This window comes from Suricata suricatta, chromosome 1 (genome assembly GCF_006229205.1).
Source record: "Suricata suricatta isolate VVHF042 chromosome 1, meerkat_22Aug2017_6uvM2_HiC, whole genome shotgun sequence".
NCBI classification, from domain to species: domain Eukaryota; kingdom Metazoa; phylum Chordata; class Mammalia; order Carnivora; family Herpestidae; genus Suricata; species Suricata suricatta.
The window spans coordinates 26,339,431-26,357,205 of NC_043700.1; the positions used below are offsets into that span (position 1 = coordinate 26,339,431).

Genomic DNA, 17,775 nt, shown 5'->3' on the forward strand with positions numbered 1-17,775 from the left:
GAGGCCCTTTCTGGATCATAACATTGGCAGAGCTTCTAGCAATGCCTTGTCTCACAGCGTCCTGAGCCTTGTCGCGGTGTCTTCTAACAGGAAGTCACAGAAGCTGTCTGTCCTGAGATATAGTGCTCACAAGTTTCATGGTAGCTGTCATGCTAGAGGCTCTATCGCTTTTGACTGTCACACTGCTGCTGTTGGTGCGCCGAGGCCCTGTGTCTTTAGGGACTGTGGTCCAAAGTTTCTTTGTTGCTGCAGAACTCTCCTCTATGACTTGTAGAGGCTTTCTAAATGAGTAAATCTTAGACTGAACAATTCAGCCACGGAAAGATCGAACCAAGCACAAGCTTCTTGGACATGTTAGCATCTTGCTTTGGTTTTTCTGTCATTATTTGTTTTTTATAGTTGTTTTTAAGGTGAAACACTTGGCTTAATATCAAATGTTGGTCTGGAGGGTCATCTTTAAATGATACCAACTGCCCAGTTTGATTACTATCCTCAAAATTAGGTGTATCAATTACCGTAGTTGAATTAGTTAATTCATTAGAAGACTATAAAGGAATACAATTTTTTTCCATTGTTATATTATTTTTGTTCCCAGGAGGTCAACTGACATTTTCTTTCCCAGCCATTTTTGTCTTAAATTTCATAACTTTTGACTCTTCATGGACCTGGCCCTCAGAAGTCATCACTTTCTGGTCTCTACTGGATATGTAATTTTCCTCTTTGTATACAAAAAATGTTTTTCTTTTTGACCTATGTTCCTTGAGTTTGTCATCTTTGTTCTTTGAGCTCGGGCTGGGCCCTCTGGCTCGGGGGCCACTGTAGCTCCACTGTTGCTGGGGTGCTTATGGCCGCTGTGGGTGGAGGACGCGTCTCGGCCCTGACAGTCCCAGACTGCTCCAGGAAAGTCATTACTTTCTAAGAAAGCATGTAGAAAAGGTACTGGATACTGTCACATGTTGAAAAAACAGCCGAACTAATCTAGGGAAACTTTAGCTTTTCCATCCCCATAAATTCCCGGCACTGAAGTAAACACTGTGGTTATTTATATCACAGTGATTCCAGCCTTGTACACAATTTCAGTTTTGTTGAATAGCTTGAGCTCTCCATCTATCAAATTACCAAACAGTATGGTATTAATGAATCCATTAGTTCTATACTGGGCTCCTCCTCACAGGGATATATTCACTTCCAAAAGTGTTAAAAGGAAATCACCATGCAAAAACACTTGCGGACGTTCTAAATGCGAACCTCTACCACGAGTATACTTTCTTAGTGAAAAGATGTAGCCATAAAGTGCTGGTACAGACCCTGAGTACTGAGGGACACCAGGGCGGTCAAGAAAGGCATTCACCACACAAAGACATTTTGGCTTCAGTTTGACAGAAGTCTGGACAACAGTCTCTGTTTCCTGTATTACAGGTTTTCCTGATAGGTTGTGCAAGTTAGGACTTTCGATCTTAATATTTGTACAGCTTGTGAGTTAGGTGAATTATTTCCACTAAACAAAAGTCTTCACAAACACAGCATCCAGATGGTGTATTTCAGCTCCCCCTCACCAGGCACTATGTCAATATGTTTCTTATCAGTTTTAAAATTTTCTCCGTAAATTTCTCTTTGCCTATTGCTCAATGTGGTTGAAGAGGCCCAATTAGCGTGATCCCAGCTGGGACTTTTGGATGGGAAATATGCGCGGCTGCCACATGAGATCATGAGTCCGATCTAATGTTTATCAGTTAAATCTGTTTATAACTGCACACTCTTGACTTGCAAAGTTCTAAGGCAGCCATTTGACGTCACCGGGTTCAGGACTATGCCTGTGCCGGTCACTATAGAGTTGCCATAATGCAAGATTATTGACCTCTTTTTCTCAACTCTGTACACTTTGGGGCTTGACAAACTCAATCCATCTAGTCCCATCAAAGAAATATGAGATAGGCTTTCCATAAAAGTTGCATCACAAAAAGTGACTCATAACCTGAATACAATGTAAAAAAAAAAAAGTAATGCCTAGTGCGTTATTGTTTAATAAGTTCTAGAATCTGTCAGATTATTTTTCTGTACTTTTCTCTGTAATGGTCCTGCATTTTTGGATTGTTCTAAAATGTTCCTAGGATGGTGCAGCAAATAATTTAAAAGCTGTTCTGTGAAGAATTGGTTAAATTTCTAATTAGAGTCTTTGCCTGAAGAAAAGTAGGTTATTTAAATCTGTGTTAAGCATTCACATAAAAAACTGGACAATACAATGTACTAAGGAATCCTAAGAAGTGTTGGGGCGTCTATGTGACTCAGTCAGTTAAGCAGCCAACTTCGGCTCAGGTCATGATCTCACGGTTCATGGGTTCAAGCCCCACCTCAGGCTCCAAGATGACAGTTCAGAGCCGGGAGTGTGCAGCAGATTGTGTGTCTTCCTTTCTCTCTGCCCCTCCCCTGCTCTCTCTCTCAAAAAACATTAAAAAAAATTTTTTTAATTCTAAGAGATGTTAATTAGCATCATCCCCCAAAGGAAACAAGCAGGAAGGAGCCACTGATTGTCACACATAAACTGATTTATATTCCAATGAGAAGTACATGTGGAAATCTCAAGTTCATCAGCTATTAGAGGGTTATGTGAAACAGCCCTCAGACTTCGCAGTGCAGCCTGTTTTGAGGATCCAGCGTTTAAACTTAAACTCCCTTTTAAAAATGCTCTCTCGTATTGACCTATCTCCGTGGTTCTTCAGGTGTTTCAGAAATGCTGAGAATATATTTGCCTCTTTTGTAAATGTAAGTAGAAAATAAAGTTAGTGTTTGTGGAACACAAAGTGCAAAGAATGAATTACTTGCTAGGACTCTTTTTAGCTAAGAAGCTGGGCCAGTTTTAGAATGAAAGCTCTCTAGGCCAGTCACATTGCTGATTTTTCTGCAGTGCAGCACAATTTGGCCCCTGAAATCACTCTTTATTGTAAAATCACTTTTTATTTTTTAGTGAACGATCATACCATCCTAATGACTAGTGATTACAGGGCTCCCTTTGACACTGCCTTAATGTTTCTGAAATTCTGTACAGATTTTAACTTTTGATCCAAAAAGCTTTTGTCTTACTCTATAACTGGAATGCTTTAGAACATTTTAAAGATTTGGGGAGTAGGGATGGGACTTGACCACCCCTTCACCGTCCCCCCACCCCCCGCTTAAAGTGGAATAGAGTGTTGTTTTTTCTAATGTTTTATTTTTGAGAGAGAGAGAGAGACAGCGTGAGCAGGGGAGGGTCAGAGAGAGAGAGAGGGAGACACAGAATCCGAAGGAGGCTCCAGGCTCTGAGCTAGCCGTCAGCACAGAGCCTGACGTGGGGCTTGAACCCACGAACCGTGAGATCATGACCTGAGCCAAAGCCAGACGCTCAACTGACTGAGCCACCCAGGTGCCCCAGAATACAGTGTTTTGACAAGACATTTGCCAATGGCTATGTTCTTATTTACATATAAGTATATACAACGTGAGTTATTTTTTTCTTCATAATTAGTGTAATATTTTCACGCTATTTTAATGGATATTTAATAATTATGATATAGGAACATCAAAAACTTCTAAATTACAGAGCCATGATAGTCCAGGACTTCTATATACATAGAAATGAAGGGGAGAATTAGAGTAAATCTTCGGGAACATGAAGATATATATATATCTGCATGTAAATAATGGGATTAAGAAGAATAAATAGTTCTAATGAATGTGATTATACTGACTAATCTACAGTCTTATAAACAATACTGTCTCAAAAGGCTAATATTTATTCAAAAATAAACCATGAAATACATTTTTAGGACTAAAATTTCTAAAAATGTAGTTGTTTCAATAGAGAATTATCAAAAAAAATTAAATGGTACCTTGAGTTCTTGAACATTGAATCAAAGGATCTAAGTTTTTGTTTTCTAGCCATTGTGGGGCAAGTTAATTTTAAAGATTAATGTCTTAAAATTTTAAATTAAAAGATCTAAATAATGCCCCCAGAGACTGAAATTGTGTAGAAAATTTCTAGTGTAAAGTGGTATCCAATGGTTCTCTTGTATTTTTGAATCATTTTTAATCCATTTTGTCCTATGTTTGCCTTACATAAAACATCACTCAAAATTTTTGGTGAATAAATACACAGAACCTAAAGAATAAATTTGGAAATGTATTATGGGAAATGAAAATAAGTTTAAATGGAAAGGAATCCATGTTCTCAAGCAGTTTAGTTTATAATAAAGGAACAAAAACAGGCAAAGTATAATATAAAGTACTTCTACACTCTTCAAAAATAGGAATAAAAGTCAGAATTCACACAATATTTACAGTATAGGTTTTCATGGACTTTTAGTAATCCCGTAGAAGGCCAGTGTAATTCGGCAAATGAATATTGAACAGAAGGCAGAAGAAACTCTTCAGGGTTACAGGCCCTAGATACATTCCAGTGAAAAAAGTAAACAACAAGGTTATGAAAGAGAATCAGGGTGTTTACACATCTTAGGATGCTAAATAAATGAAAACACTAATGGCAGAAACCTTTTTAGGTTTAGAAAGTTCCTACCTAACTAGCAGGAAGATGTCGACTTTTCCAGCCTTCACCACGTCATCTTGGTTTATCCGCAGGGGTGTTCACCAGAATACTAAAAACATACTGTGTATTTGGTAGGGTAGTTCTGTGTGTTTCTGTACAACATGAAGTGTTAACTATATTGGTACCTGGGGAAAGTTCTGTGTGTTTCTTCATAACAGTGAAGTGTTAACTATATTGGTACCTGGGAAAAGGTCCTAAATCTCTATATTGAGACTTGAGAGGAGAACAGAGAAAAATTGTTTCTTGGTAACCACTTAGCATGTCTTAGAGGCTTTCTAGTCAAAGGCAGTGTAATCAAGGTGTCGGTCAAGCTGACCTGGTTCACATCCAGAGTCTGCCACATACTGATCCATGTCCCTCCTCCAGACCGCAGTTTTCTTCCCATTAATATTCTGTTGATAGTGTCTCTCTCAAAGAGCATTAAGGATCAAAGTAAATGAGATCTTTACAAAGCCACTTCCACTCAATAGTAAGAAATCTGGTAATTAATGGGGATAAGGCCCTTCACAGAAAACTGGTTTTTATTCTTTAAGCTCCCTTTGCTATAGTCTGATTTTAAAATAATGTCTGTGGAATCCCAAATGCCACTGGGTTCAGGGTGGTTCTAAAGATCGATATATATTGGAGCACCTTGGTGGCCCAGTCAGTTAAGTGTCCGACTTCGGCTCTCGTCGTGATCTCATAGTCCGTGGGTTCAAGCCCTGCATCAGGCTATGTGCTGAAAGCTCAGAGCCTGGAATCTGTCTTCAGATTCTGTGTCTCCCTCTCTCTGACCTTCCCCTGCTCATGCTGTCTGTCTGCCTCTCTCTCAAAAATAAGTCATAAAAAAACATTTAAGATTTTTTTAAAAAGATTATTATAATGGTAAATTGATTTATCAGTCCTTTCTTGGAGCTTTTTTGGGAAACAGTTGCAGTATGGTCCTTAATATTTTCAAGTCTTCAGAATATTGCAAACTCAACAAACACCCCCTCCTTTGTCCATTTCAGGGTGCAGTTGAATCTGTTTAAAACCAAAGACCCCATATCCTTTCCAAATAAACTCTTTTATTTGGAAGACAATGAGACTCCTTAGTTAATTGTCAGCCTTTTTGCAGAGAGGTTAGCCTCCGCCTTGTTAGTTTCCCCAGTAAATGACCTTGAGGCGGTACATTAGAACAGAGGAAGAGCAGTGATGTAAGTTGCTCAGAGAGAGAGGTGAGATCAGTTATGACCCACGTTAGTCTTCCTCTTAGTGCAGCACAGGAAGTCCTTTGCAATTAATTTCTGAAGTTTGGGCTTAATTGTTTACATTCTTTCCTACTAACTTGTGCCTAAGCCCCAAACTCTTGGTTGGAAAGAGAGCTTGCAAGGTCTGTGCTATATAGTGTTTTTTAAAAACCAGTTTAAGAAGCCAATTGTAGTCTCTATCCTTATTTCTGTATTTTTACTGTATTCATCAGAGAACAGATTTTTCCCACCCGTGGATTGATTGTAGTGGTATTAAAAAATTGTTTTGATGTTTATTTTTGAGAGACAAAGTGGGGAGAGGCAGAGAGAGAGTGAGACACAATCCAAAGCAGGCTCCAGGTCAACTGTCAGCACAGAGCCCAACACGAAACTTGAAGTCCGTGAGATTATGACATGAGCTGAATGAAGTTAGACACTTAACCAACTGAGTCACCCAGGTGCCTCTGTGGTGGTATTAATATGTGACTTTGAGAACAAATAATTTATTGGTGTAGATAGCACTCATTTTTGTCCCCAGTAAAGTTGAGGATATAAAGTTGACTTCTAAAAATATTTATTTTCAAATGTAATATAGCCTTACTAAAGAATTTCCATTATCCTGTTGTGTGGCTTAAAAATCATTAACACTCATGAACACATTTTTACTTCATATTGGTATTTAGTTTTAAGATGACCTAAACTTGGTTATGTATAGGTTGTGCATACATCTTGTCGAGGATCTTGGATCTTCAATCCTGAATCTTGTTGAGAGGAGGGTTGTTCGTTGATGAAAAATTGGACAGTAGGAACAAGGCTTATAAAAATATATTTGGTGGCCTGTTGTGGGCGGTTGTGTCTAATCTTTAACTGGAAGTCTTTCCAAAATGGTTTTGGAAAGCTGAAGTGAAGGTCTTTTCAGTTGTAGCGTTTGCTTATATCAGCACTTGTTTCTCGTGCCCTCTTTCCATGTCTGTTTCTCCTACATCAGCCACTAGTAAAGGTTCCAAGTAGACGTTGCAGAATGATCCTTAGAGAAGATACAGAAAGTTAAGATGGTTCCTCCAAGGCTGCAACAGGCACTTCAGGTCAACCTAAAAGAGGAGTGTGTTAAATGTATCTTCTTAGTCTGCCTGCCTTACAAGTAGGACTTCTTTTCCTATGCTTTTCTACATAGACAAAGAATACTTGGTTTGTAGAATTCTAACTTTTGTTATATTGCATGATGTTAATCATCTAATCTAAGAGTTCATAAGGTATTTTGATACAAACCCATACGCATCTATTACCTTGCCTGGCGTGTACCTAATATGTGTTAGAGAAGCAGGGTGGTCTCCTTTTCAATGATTAGAAGATTAGTTTGTAATTAGTATGATTGCCTTTTCCATGAAAGGCTCACACCATTCTTGAAGCTAGTCTCAGCACTGGTCGCCCTTTTTTTCTTAAAGGTTCTGTATGGTCCTTTATTAATGATATATTGGAAATGTAATTAGTATTAGAAACTACTCCCTCCCCAGTTTAATCCTGGGTTTTGCAATGGTACAAGATTGTGTGAGCACATGTGTTGCCTTTATGAAAATGATGCTCCTAATTAAACCTCACTAGAGATTTAATCTAGCTTTGTAATTATAATTAATAGTGAATTTATGCATAAACACCCTTGTTTTCTCCTCCTTAGATATACTATGTGACCAAAGAAGGATATTTTCTCAACTGACCTCGTTTAGTAATATAAACTATGGCTAAGAATCAGGTTGTGATTTCTTTTATTGGCTTTATTGTTTAGGTTTTTTTCTTCCATGCCAAACTCACTGATGGAAGCCTATGATTTGGACTTTCCACAGAGAAACGATACCACCTAGAAATCATGTACACTGATGACACTTTGTTTTATGACTCAGAAGTCTTTGCTGTGATAGCCATAAGGTTCTGGACAAGTATGGGGAAGTATTGGTTGAGAACCTCTTTATTTCCCAAATGAATGAAGTTACCATTAACAATCTGAGGATTGTCGATTTGCAGTGGAGGGACAGTCATCAGGCTGGATTGTAATAGCCGTCATGAAGCAGATGTGGGCCATATATGTTTGTTTTGATATTACTTCAGATCCTGTCACGGTCAAAACCTTAACCAAATGAAAATACTACGTGGGCTCTGCTTCCTTTCGAGCTTTCATTGGTAGTGCCATTTGTTGAGTGGCTTCATTGAGCAGCTAGTCGGAGTAAACAGTGGTCCTGTAGCTGCTGCCTTTCCCCTTGCACAGGGAGGAGAGGGATGCTTGACCTGTGTAGTCGAGCCGTCCCAACAGAACTTGAGAGGTGGCGGCATTCGGCCCACACGGTGAAAGGGACGGCTTGCAGCTCCAGCCACATCTGGTGTTTGTGTGTGAAGGATTCTAAAAAGTGCCTCTGTCCCGACCAGAGCAGCTGACCTCTGTTTACCTTCAAAGTCCTCAGAATCAGGATTCCGGAAGGAAAGGAGGCCTTCTGCGCTCTGGCCTGGGTTTCTTTCCACATAGTATTATCTATTTCAGAGCGTCACTATGATGGGTAACTGTGCCTGAAGTGAAGACCTCTCCTTCCTAACATTGTCAGAGTCCAGGTCTTCCCATCATCCTTTTTAGGGACCATTTGAGAACATAGTGGCAAAAGTTCAAACAGTCGTGCCCTCTCAACCCTTTGGAAAATAAACTCTGTTTGACTCGGATTCTGCTGACATGTTTAAGATGGAGCTTATAGCTTCTTCAAAGACCCTGTCATGACTTTACAGTCATCCTATACAAAGCAGATTCTCCTGGGCTTCGTTATGTACACAGGGGGTGGCTGGCTGGCTAACAAAAAAGTGTGCGTTAGTAGAAAAGAAATAAATTTAGTTGGCGGATGGTCCAGTCAAGTGGAGCCCCAGATCCCTCTGATCTGCTTCTACCTAATTCTCCCAGAAAATAGACCCAGTCTCTGTAGTTAGCAATCAGGCCCCCAAAGGTACTCACGTTATGTGAACTAACAGAATTGGACAAGAGGAGGCAGAGGACCGGCATCAGGTCCCTGGTAGGGATGGGGGGTGTTTGGAGGAAATGAAACCAGGTGGAATAAAAGAACTTGAAATTACACAGGACTAGCTTGGACAAGAGCGCAGATAATCCTGCTTGGTCCAGTTGTGAGAATCGCCCAGTTATGAATCCCCCCTTTTTCCAGTGGTAGAAGCATCTTTCCAGAAAAACCAAAAGAGAAGAAATCCTTACCGGTCCATGCTTAGGAGTGGTAGCTCCTTAGCTGCTGAGCGCTGGGCCACAGGAATGTTTACCAGATGCCAATCCTCAACCATTGACGCAGCTTTCTTCTTCTTTAAATGTTTACTTTTGAGAGAGAGCACTCATGCACGAGTCTGGGAGGAGCAAAGAGTGAGAGGGAGACAGAATCTGAAGCAGGCTCCAGGCTCTGAGCTGTCAACACAGAGCCCAGTGCAGGCCTTGAACTCACAAACCTGAGATCCTGACCTGAGCTGAAGTCGGACACAGAACCGACTGAGCCACCCAGGTGTGCCAACACAGCTATTTTCTGACAAGCAACTTTATGAGATGAAGACCGTTTTCATTTCTAGTTGATAGCTGACAAAACTGAGGCACAGAAAGTTTCGGTGGAAGTAGATTTGAATAGCTGACTCCAAAGCACACTCCTTCTTGTAGCAATTTAAGCCTCTTTTTGGGAGGAGAGGCCACCCAAAATTGGTTGTGACTTTCAATTAGGGCGCTCTTTTGTAACTGTCACTGTAACTATACCTGATATTTCTGGAGTATCGTTTTTTTTTTTTTTTTTTCTTCCCTGCCTTTACCAGTAAAAGGAAGGGGACTCATCAGGACCATCGGCTCCTAATTTTTTCCTAGTCCTGGATTTAAGGGAATAGAAACAAGATTTTCCTCCTTTTATTGTTGGGGCAGGTCCGTCCTTTTTGCATTTCACCGGAGGAGTCTGGCTTGGTGGTGAGAGAGTGTGAATTTGTATGCTGTTACTGACTTGAATAAAAATGAAGCCAACGATAAAACCTGTATTCTAGGAAGTGGCCTAGTCAAGTAGGAAATACTATTAAAAATCCTTTTATTCCCAACCCAGGAAAGATGCCTACTGAAAGTTGATAATGGGCTTCTCTACTATGCCCAGGCAGATTCTAACAGAACACCAAGAACTGAGCTTGTCACACAATGTTATCGGGGAGAAGTTACATAGGCTAAAAATCAAGGATAAAACTCTAGAGACATTCCAGGCTGGGTGTCCCCAACACACATTCCTTTGTCACTAAACTTTCAAAACAGGTTAGTGTCATTGTGTTTATGGAACATCTGGTTTAGAATCAAAATTATACAATTTTTTTTATTCGAAGAGTTAAAAAGAAGGATAAACCTCTAAAAACCTCATATTCACCTGGAAGACTGTTCTAGTAGGCAGTGGAACAAGGAATTGTACATGGATGCGTAGCTCAGCTTCAGCCCAAGGGCCACATAGACCTATAGAAAGGCCTGGGAAAGGAGTCACTTTCTTCAAGTATGATCAAGATATGTTGCCAATGGAGAGGGACACATTCTTTTCAAATGACTGTTTAGGCAGGAAGGACAATGAGTAATAAATAAATCCGTTTATTCTAAGGTAAACCCAGAGCCAGGATTTTTGAGGTAGTTGGATTAAGAAAAAGAACAAGGCGTTTCTCAATAGGCAGTGACCCAGCAGCACGGGCTGTTGTGTTAACAGTCCTGATGTTTTTGCAAGCAATGCCCTATTTAGGGAAAGTATGAAATATGGTTCGCATGTGCTAGATTCTCCTCCTCCCTCCGTGTGGGATCCCACATCTACCTAAATTTCAACACAGTGGAAACGGAACAACAACCTCCATTATCATCAGAAAATAATGCAGTTTTTGTGAGATCAAGAACTTCACAGAACTGTAATGTACACGTGTACACGATAATGGGAGTCAGAAAATTGAACTCGAGATTCTCCCAGTCAGCTATGAATTTAGGTGGATTACTTGATGTTTCTGCGCCTGAATGTCTTCATCTGTGTTGGGGATGTTATTGGCCTTTTGGGTGAGACCGTGTTTATGCTGCGTCAGACTGCCCTGGTAGTAGGACTCTGATACCTCCTGTCTCCTTCCCGCCGAATGCCGGCATGGTCTGAAGTCTCGTAACAGCCCCAGAACACACACACACATTTCCAAACCCCCCTAAAGAGTTGGGGTTGGTGGGGGACGGGGCAGTGAGGAGTACTGCCCATGATTCAAAACTACTAGATTAGGTGGTCCCAAAAATTAAGTCATAATATTCTCTGAATTTCATGCTTTATGTAGATAGCCCTTTACTAAGGATCAGAGAACCTGACCCAGACCTCTTGTAGCAACCTGCTTCTGTGATCTTTACTCAGACAGTTGTGGTCTTGTTACATTTTATAAATGGTAAAAAAAAAAAAAAAATTACTCCTTTGTTTTCAGAAATTATATGTTGGAAAACATTTTTTAAATTGTGGCACTCATTTTCGCCCGACACTCCCTATATTTTTCTAGTCATCTTTTCTATTTATATTTATTACATGCACACTTTAACTCCCCTCCACACTTTGTTTCTGAGCCTCGTCTCCAGAACAGATTACTTAGATGAACGTTTCTCTTTGGCTTGAGTCATTTTAAGGCTCCAGCTGAATGTAGTAATGTTTTCAGACTCTTAAGAAAACTTTTACATGTACTTTGTCTAGAGTCTGTTTCTAATCTTAATATTTTTTGCTGCCTGTAGAAGAGAAAGCTGACAATACTCAGAAAACGTAACTATATTTTGGTCCCCTCAGACTTCAGGTATCTCTAAAGTATGTACTTACCTCCTCCTTTCTGGCAGGAATGACCTGTCAATTTTCAGAAAACAGTTTGTATTTCTAACTTTTGTTTTTAACTTCTAAGAGGTAAAAGTTAATTCTTTCAACTTCATTTTTTTATATGTTGAAAGATTTGTGGTCCCTAGGTAGCCAAAATGCTCTTTGAAAATAGGAGGCTTTTATTATTAGCCCTCTTTATAAAATGTTTTAAAATATAGCAGCATAGATAAATGCAGTGAGATACCACTTTGCACCTATTAGGATACCTAAGATAAAAAGGCGATGACCAGGGTAGATGAGGATGTGAAAAAGTTGGGACGCTCCATCATTGGTCATGGGATTGAAATGACATAGCCACTTTGAGAAACAGTTCCACAGTTCTTCAGAAATGTTAACCTAGTGTTACTACATGATTCAGCAATTCTACTCTTAAAAAATTGTATCCACACAAAAACTTGCAAGTGTTTATAGCAGCCAAAAATGAGGAAACAATTTCATGTGCATCAGCCAATAAAAGGATAAACAAGATACATTGTATTCGTACAATAGATTATTATGAAACAATAAAAACAGGTGAAGTTCTGTGTGGTATAATATAGATGAACTTCGAAAAATGTTACCCTCTGTGAAAGAAGGTAGTTCCAAAGGACCGTGTATTGTACAGTTCCACTTATATGAAATATTCAGAATAACTAGGCACATTCCAATACGGGAAGTAGATTCCTGGTTGGAGGGTTGAGAGGAGAGAGGAATGAGTGACTGATGATGAGTTTCTATTAGGGGCTACGAAAATGTACTGAGCTCTCTAGTTGTGATGGTTATCCAAGTCTGTGACTATATGAAAACTCATTGAATTGTACCCAAAAGGGTGAATTTAGAGTATAAATTATATTTCATAAAGCTATAAAGAATAACATACTCTAATTTCAGAATAGCATTTAATTTTTTAGTTAAATTGGTGTTAAATAGAAATCAAAGTCATAAATAAAATGGATTTCAGTATTGGGTTATTTAGAAAGAAAGGACTCGAATACATTTTTGTGATGGGATGAAAAATCTTTAGAATGAAGTAAAGTATAATTAAGCCACTACCAGCGTGTCCATCTCTTGGCCAAATCTTCCCCCACATACTATGATGACTGGAAATCTTTGGAGGACAACATATAGGTAATAATCATTATTTATTTAGTATTATTTGTTAGCTTGTCCTATTTATTAGCTGCTTTATCAGCTTGGTCTCATAGCAGTGGAAACTGGTTCTGGAGCAGTAAGTTTTGTAGGAAGCCAAACAGATTGCTGAGAAAACGGAGAGTTATTGACTAAAACTCTACCAAATCTGTGATCTCCATAAATTAGAATATGAGTGCTTTACAAAGCACTCATACACCATCAACAGAGTATGCTAGTCTCTTGTTACTCCTGAGAATTGAATTGGTTCTTTCTTCCCCATAGATAATGTTTAATGTACTGCTGTTTATAGAAATTAGCAATATTCAGCTTCTCTATTTGATCCTTGAAAATTTAGAAGGAAATCGGTCCCCCACCCCCGCTGCCCCTTGCCCCAAGCCCCAGTCCCACCATACTGATTTCCTCTGTCTTGTGGGATAATAATCACTACTTTCAAAAAGGGAAATGAAAACACAAAGAGGTGTAACTTAGGCTCACTGAGAAGGATGGCCAGCAGTGGCCACCAGGTAGATCAGCTACCACCTGGTGGAGCTCTGAGTCTTAGAGTTTATTGCGGCAGGTTAAGAAGTAGCCCTGAAGATTTATTGGGGTCACTGCTCGGGTAAACCTGAAGAGGCACATCAGAACTCCAGCTCTCAGGTCTGTGGTTTGGTACCAGAAACGAAGATAAGAAGGGAGGTGTGGAGTGGGGAGAAGATGACAAGCTCCAGGTACTGAGATTAGCTTATGAGGTCAGAGAGCGGTTACTACTAAGTTTGACCTTGACTTGAGCTCCTTGCCTCTATTTTTTTATTTCCTGGACACAAGATGGGGCTTCATTGACTTCCTTTGTGAAGGTTAGAAGTTTCTCAAGACTAAGGAAGAGCTGAGCAGATTGTTACAGAAGAAAATGGATTTTTAAGCACTGAGGTTTTATTGTATGTATAGTATCTGGTGACAGATTATTCTCCTTCTGTATTAGAAAGTCTGAATGAATTGGTTAAAACCTGTAACTTAAAAGGCATTTATTGCTCCTTTTCAGCACAAATGCCTGGCTAGGCAAGGTTTTCTGGATGCTCCACATGCCTTTAGAGCAGAAGTGGGTCTTCGTTTGGAATTGGGTATGGGGAGAGAGGGGCAGTAAAAAGCCTGTTAGAACCAACCAGGAAACTCTTCAGTATATGAAGTTGAATCTTATGAAATTGCTGATAACTTTATTACTTGCCTTTGACAAAACAACAACAAAAACCTGTTTTCTCTGACTCAGTACATCAATACAGATCAGATCTGCTAGATTACTGGGTGGAAAGGAGTATGTGTGAAATGCTCCTCCTCCCCCTCTCCCTCCCCCTCTAAAAAACATTTTAAAACATCTCATCCTGTTTCAGTTAGAAATTGAAAATGAAAAATTACCTACAATAAATTTGATTAGAAATGTCTGGTAATTTAAATGGTTCCCTTTAAAGTTTCAGTATCTCAGGAAGTTATAACCAGTGGTAAGGAGGGGGTGTTAAAATGCTAAGTTCTCCACTCTTTGGTCTGCATATATAAAAATTGATGAATGGGTTATTGAATCAACTTTAACTTTTTAAGTAGTAAAAACAGTTTTGCCTGCTACGAATACATAGATTAAAATACCAAAATCAGTGAATCTGACTATATTTCAGATGAGTAATATAACCACAGAAGGTGGGAGGGGATGGGGAGAACTTACCCAAATAATTCTTGAATATGCATACTGGCTGTATACTTTTAGGCTAAAAGGTGAAAAAGAACCATAAATATTGAACTTTAATTAAAAGGTTTGTTTTTATATGGATACTGTTATAGCAATTCTGACAGTACTTAGTGTACATTCCTGTATTGAGCAAATAAGTAAATGTATCATTGATTCACTCTAGGATGCAGTGAATATGGAAAGGGAAGGCTAGAATTAACCCAGTGGTGTGAGGTTGGGATTAGAGCCATCAGTGCAAACTTGTATTTTTAATATATCTAAATAGATGTAGAGAAATAGATATGTATGTGAAAACTGTGTGTGTGTGTGCGTGTGTGTGTGTGTGTGTGTACATACACACAAATCTGGGGCAATGTGAGTACCAAAACAAATAGTAATTACAAATTATAAAACCAAATAAACCATGAATCAGTACTGATACATGAGTGAACGAATGAATGAATGAATAAATATATGGAACAAAAGAGCTCTTCTTTAGGGTAGAAAATAACACTGAAGTAATGATGGGATTACAAGCCACCATTTGGCAACTGCAATAGTAATGGTTGCCCCAGGTAAGAATTTTCAATGGAAAAACTAGTAGGTGAAAGTTTAACAAAAATCTGATATTTTTATAGTCTCAAGTATCTCCCTATGAGATCTTTATTAAAAAAAAACAAGTAACCTTACTAGTGCAGAAGCTTGGCAAGTGATCAGAGTTATCACTAGTAATGGGACAAAAATGACACCATGTGCCTCCTCATACGGTGCACTGAGAATGACACATCTTTTCTGTGATATTCCTGCCAGAAATGCATAACCTGAATCTAATCAAGACACAAATCAGATAAGCCCAAATTGAGGGACATTCTACAAAATAGCCTGTACTCCTAAAAAATTGTCAAGGTCTCAGAAGACAAGGACAGAGGAAGATATTTCAGGAGAGTTAAAGAGATGCCTGCTAAATCCTGTGTATGATTCTGGACTAGATCCTGGATCAGGAAAACGGATAATCTTTGCTTTTGGGAACTCTAACTGGAAAGGGTAAAGGAGCATTGTGCCTCAACTTCTTACTCTTCTACAGTTCAGGGAGGAAACAAAATTAGGTGGGGGAAATCTAGGCAAAGGGCAGAGGGGAATTCTTTGTACTACCTCTGCACCTTTTCTGTAAACCTGAAGTTATTTGAAAATATTAAAAAAAAAATAAGACACTAATATACCTGGTAGAGTGCTGTGTGCTGTGGTTCTGCTCTGCCTCTTCTGGCCCTCCCTAGGAGATCACTTCTCTGAGCTCTCTCCCTTTAGTCTTTCAATCTATCAGATGTATAACTTCAAATGTATTTGTGAGAAACTCAATACAAAACCAGTGTTCTCTCCCTCTCTCCCCACTATCACCATCAGAGTTATCACAGTCAACAGGTTAACTGGTTTCACCATGAATATTTGTGGGTTTACACAGATAAAGCATTCACACACAGATATATATAATCTCCCCTTTTCCCTGCCCCCCGACCCATTAAACATTGTTGACAATCTTTTTTTTTAACCTTCTGTGGCTAGGGACATCTGTGTGTATGTGTGTGTGTGTGTGTACAGTTTTGCCTTGTTATTTACCGGTATTTTTTCTAAATGAGTGCTTTCATGGTCCCTTAAACTAGTTGTCAAGAACTGACAAACCAACTGACTTTAATAGTAGGACTATTTGTAAAGATCCTGGGATAGCTGGTAGCTTACAGGTGTGAAGGATGTACCAAATAAGACTCCCATCAGGCATCAGGATGGCTCTGAAGACCTCACTCAGTGATAGGAGTTTGGAGACTTTTTCTGTGGGAGGAGACTGTTAGGGTGACTTAACGCCAGCCCACCTCCATTTTCTATGTTTCTAATACTTAGTGTTGAAATCCTGAGAAGAGAAAAACCACATTGGTCACTATGGACAGCATCTGTTCCTTGAAGAGTCAGAACTGTTGCTAGGGAAGTGTGAGGGCTTAGAGAGCACGCATCCGCCTCTGGGTGCCCTCCCAGAGAAAAACCAGCAAGCAGAGCAGCCATCGCAGTCCGCTGCTGCGTCTCCGTCGAGTTCAGCTGTCCTTTTACTCCCGGAGTTACCCTCCACTGCAGTGATTCTCAAATATTCTCAAGCTTGGGAACTTGTCAGAAATGCAGATTCTCAGGTCCTCTCCCAAACCTGTAGAATCAAACCCCCAGGTGTGGGACTCTGCCCTTGGGCAGTCAACCAGATGATTCTGATTCATGCTAACATTTGAGAATCGTGGATCTGCCAAATCTGATCATATTGTTTATGCAGTTTAAAAACATTCTAGCGTCTCAGCCATGCACGTATTCCAGAGTTTCCCGTCATGGCGCAAAAAGTCCTGTGGTCTCACCCTAGCCTGCTTGTGCAGTCATCTCCCCTCCCCCACCCCACATGCATGTACGTGCACATACTGACCCTCCTTTACATCCTGTCACACAGGACTTTGCTGAGCCCTTTCCTGGACTGCCACCTGGTCAGTGTCTGCTCTTCCATCACTTCCTCTATGATGCCTCTGCCGCCCCCACTCCCCTGTCACTTTCTGCCTTGGCTGTGTTTCTCACGAGGCTGCAGACACTGAATATCTGTTAACCATTAGTTCACCTGTACAGCTCCACCACCAGAGTGTGAACTCACAACTCCCTCGAGGAGTTCATTTCGTTGATTCTTTTGTCTCGTGTAAAGGTTATGTGCTTGGTCAAGTTTTGTTTTTTTACTTTTTATCATGAAACGTTAAGCATACCAAAAAGTAAAGAATATAGTAATGAACATCTTTTAACTCATCACCAGAATTTACGAACTTAGTATTTTGCCACATTCACTTCATCTTTTTTTCTAAGTGTTTCTAAGCAAGTGTATGTTGTATCATTACATTTTGTCACTTATAGTCTTTGTATTTTAGTACTAAAAGCTAGGGAAATTTTCCCAAGTTACTGTAATATCACATATCATTGACAATTCCCAAATATCACCGATGCCCATTTTGTATTTAGTTTTCTGCATTTTTCCACAATAGGTCTTTTCCATCAGCTTTGTTCTATCAAGGACCACACATTGCATATGAGGGAAGGCCTCTAAGGATATTCTAATCATTCTAGAATAGCCCTTTTCTTCTTTCTTTGTATTATTCAGTGAATAAATCCTACCGTTTTCTAAGTTAAAGTTTATTAGAGAGGTGGAGGGAGGGGCTGAGAGGAGAGAGAGAATATCACACAGGCTCC

At 39.6% G+C, this 17,775-nt stretch overlaps 1 protein-coding gene and 1 pseudogene across 6 annotated transcripts in view; one reads left to right on the forward strand and one right to left on the reverse strand.

Moving 5' to 3' along the window:
• LOC115286559 overlaps positions 1-909 on the reverse strand; it is a 1,330-nt pseudogene extending 421 nt beyond the window's left edge.
• Positions 1-17,775, forward strand: part of RBPMS (RNA binding protein, mRNA processing factor) — a 169,629-nt gene that overhangs the window by 84,973 nt on the left and 66,881 nt on the right. The gene's annotated exons all lie outside the window — the stretch shown is intronic.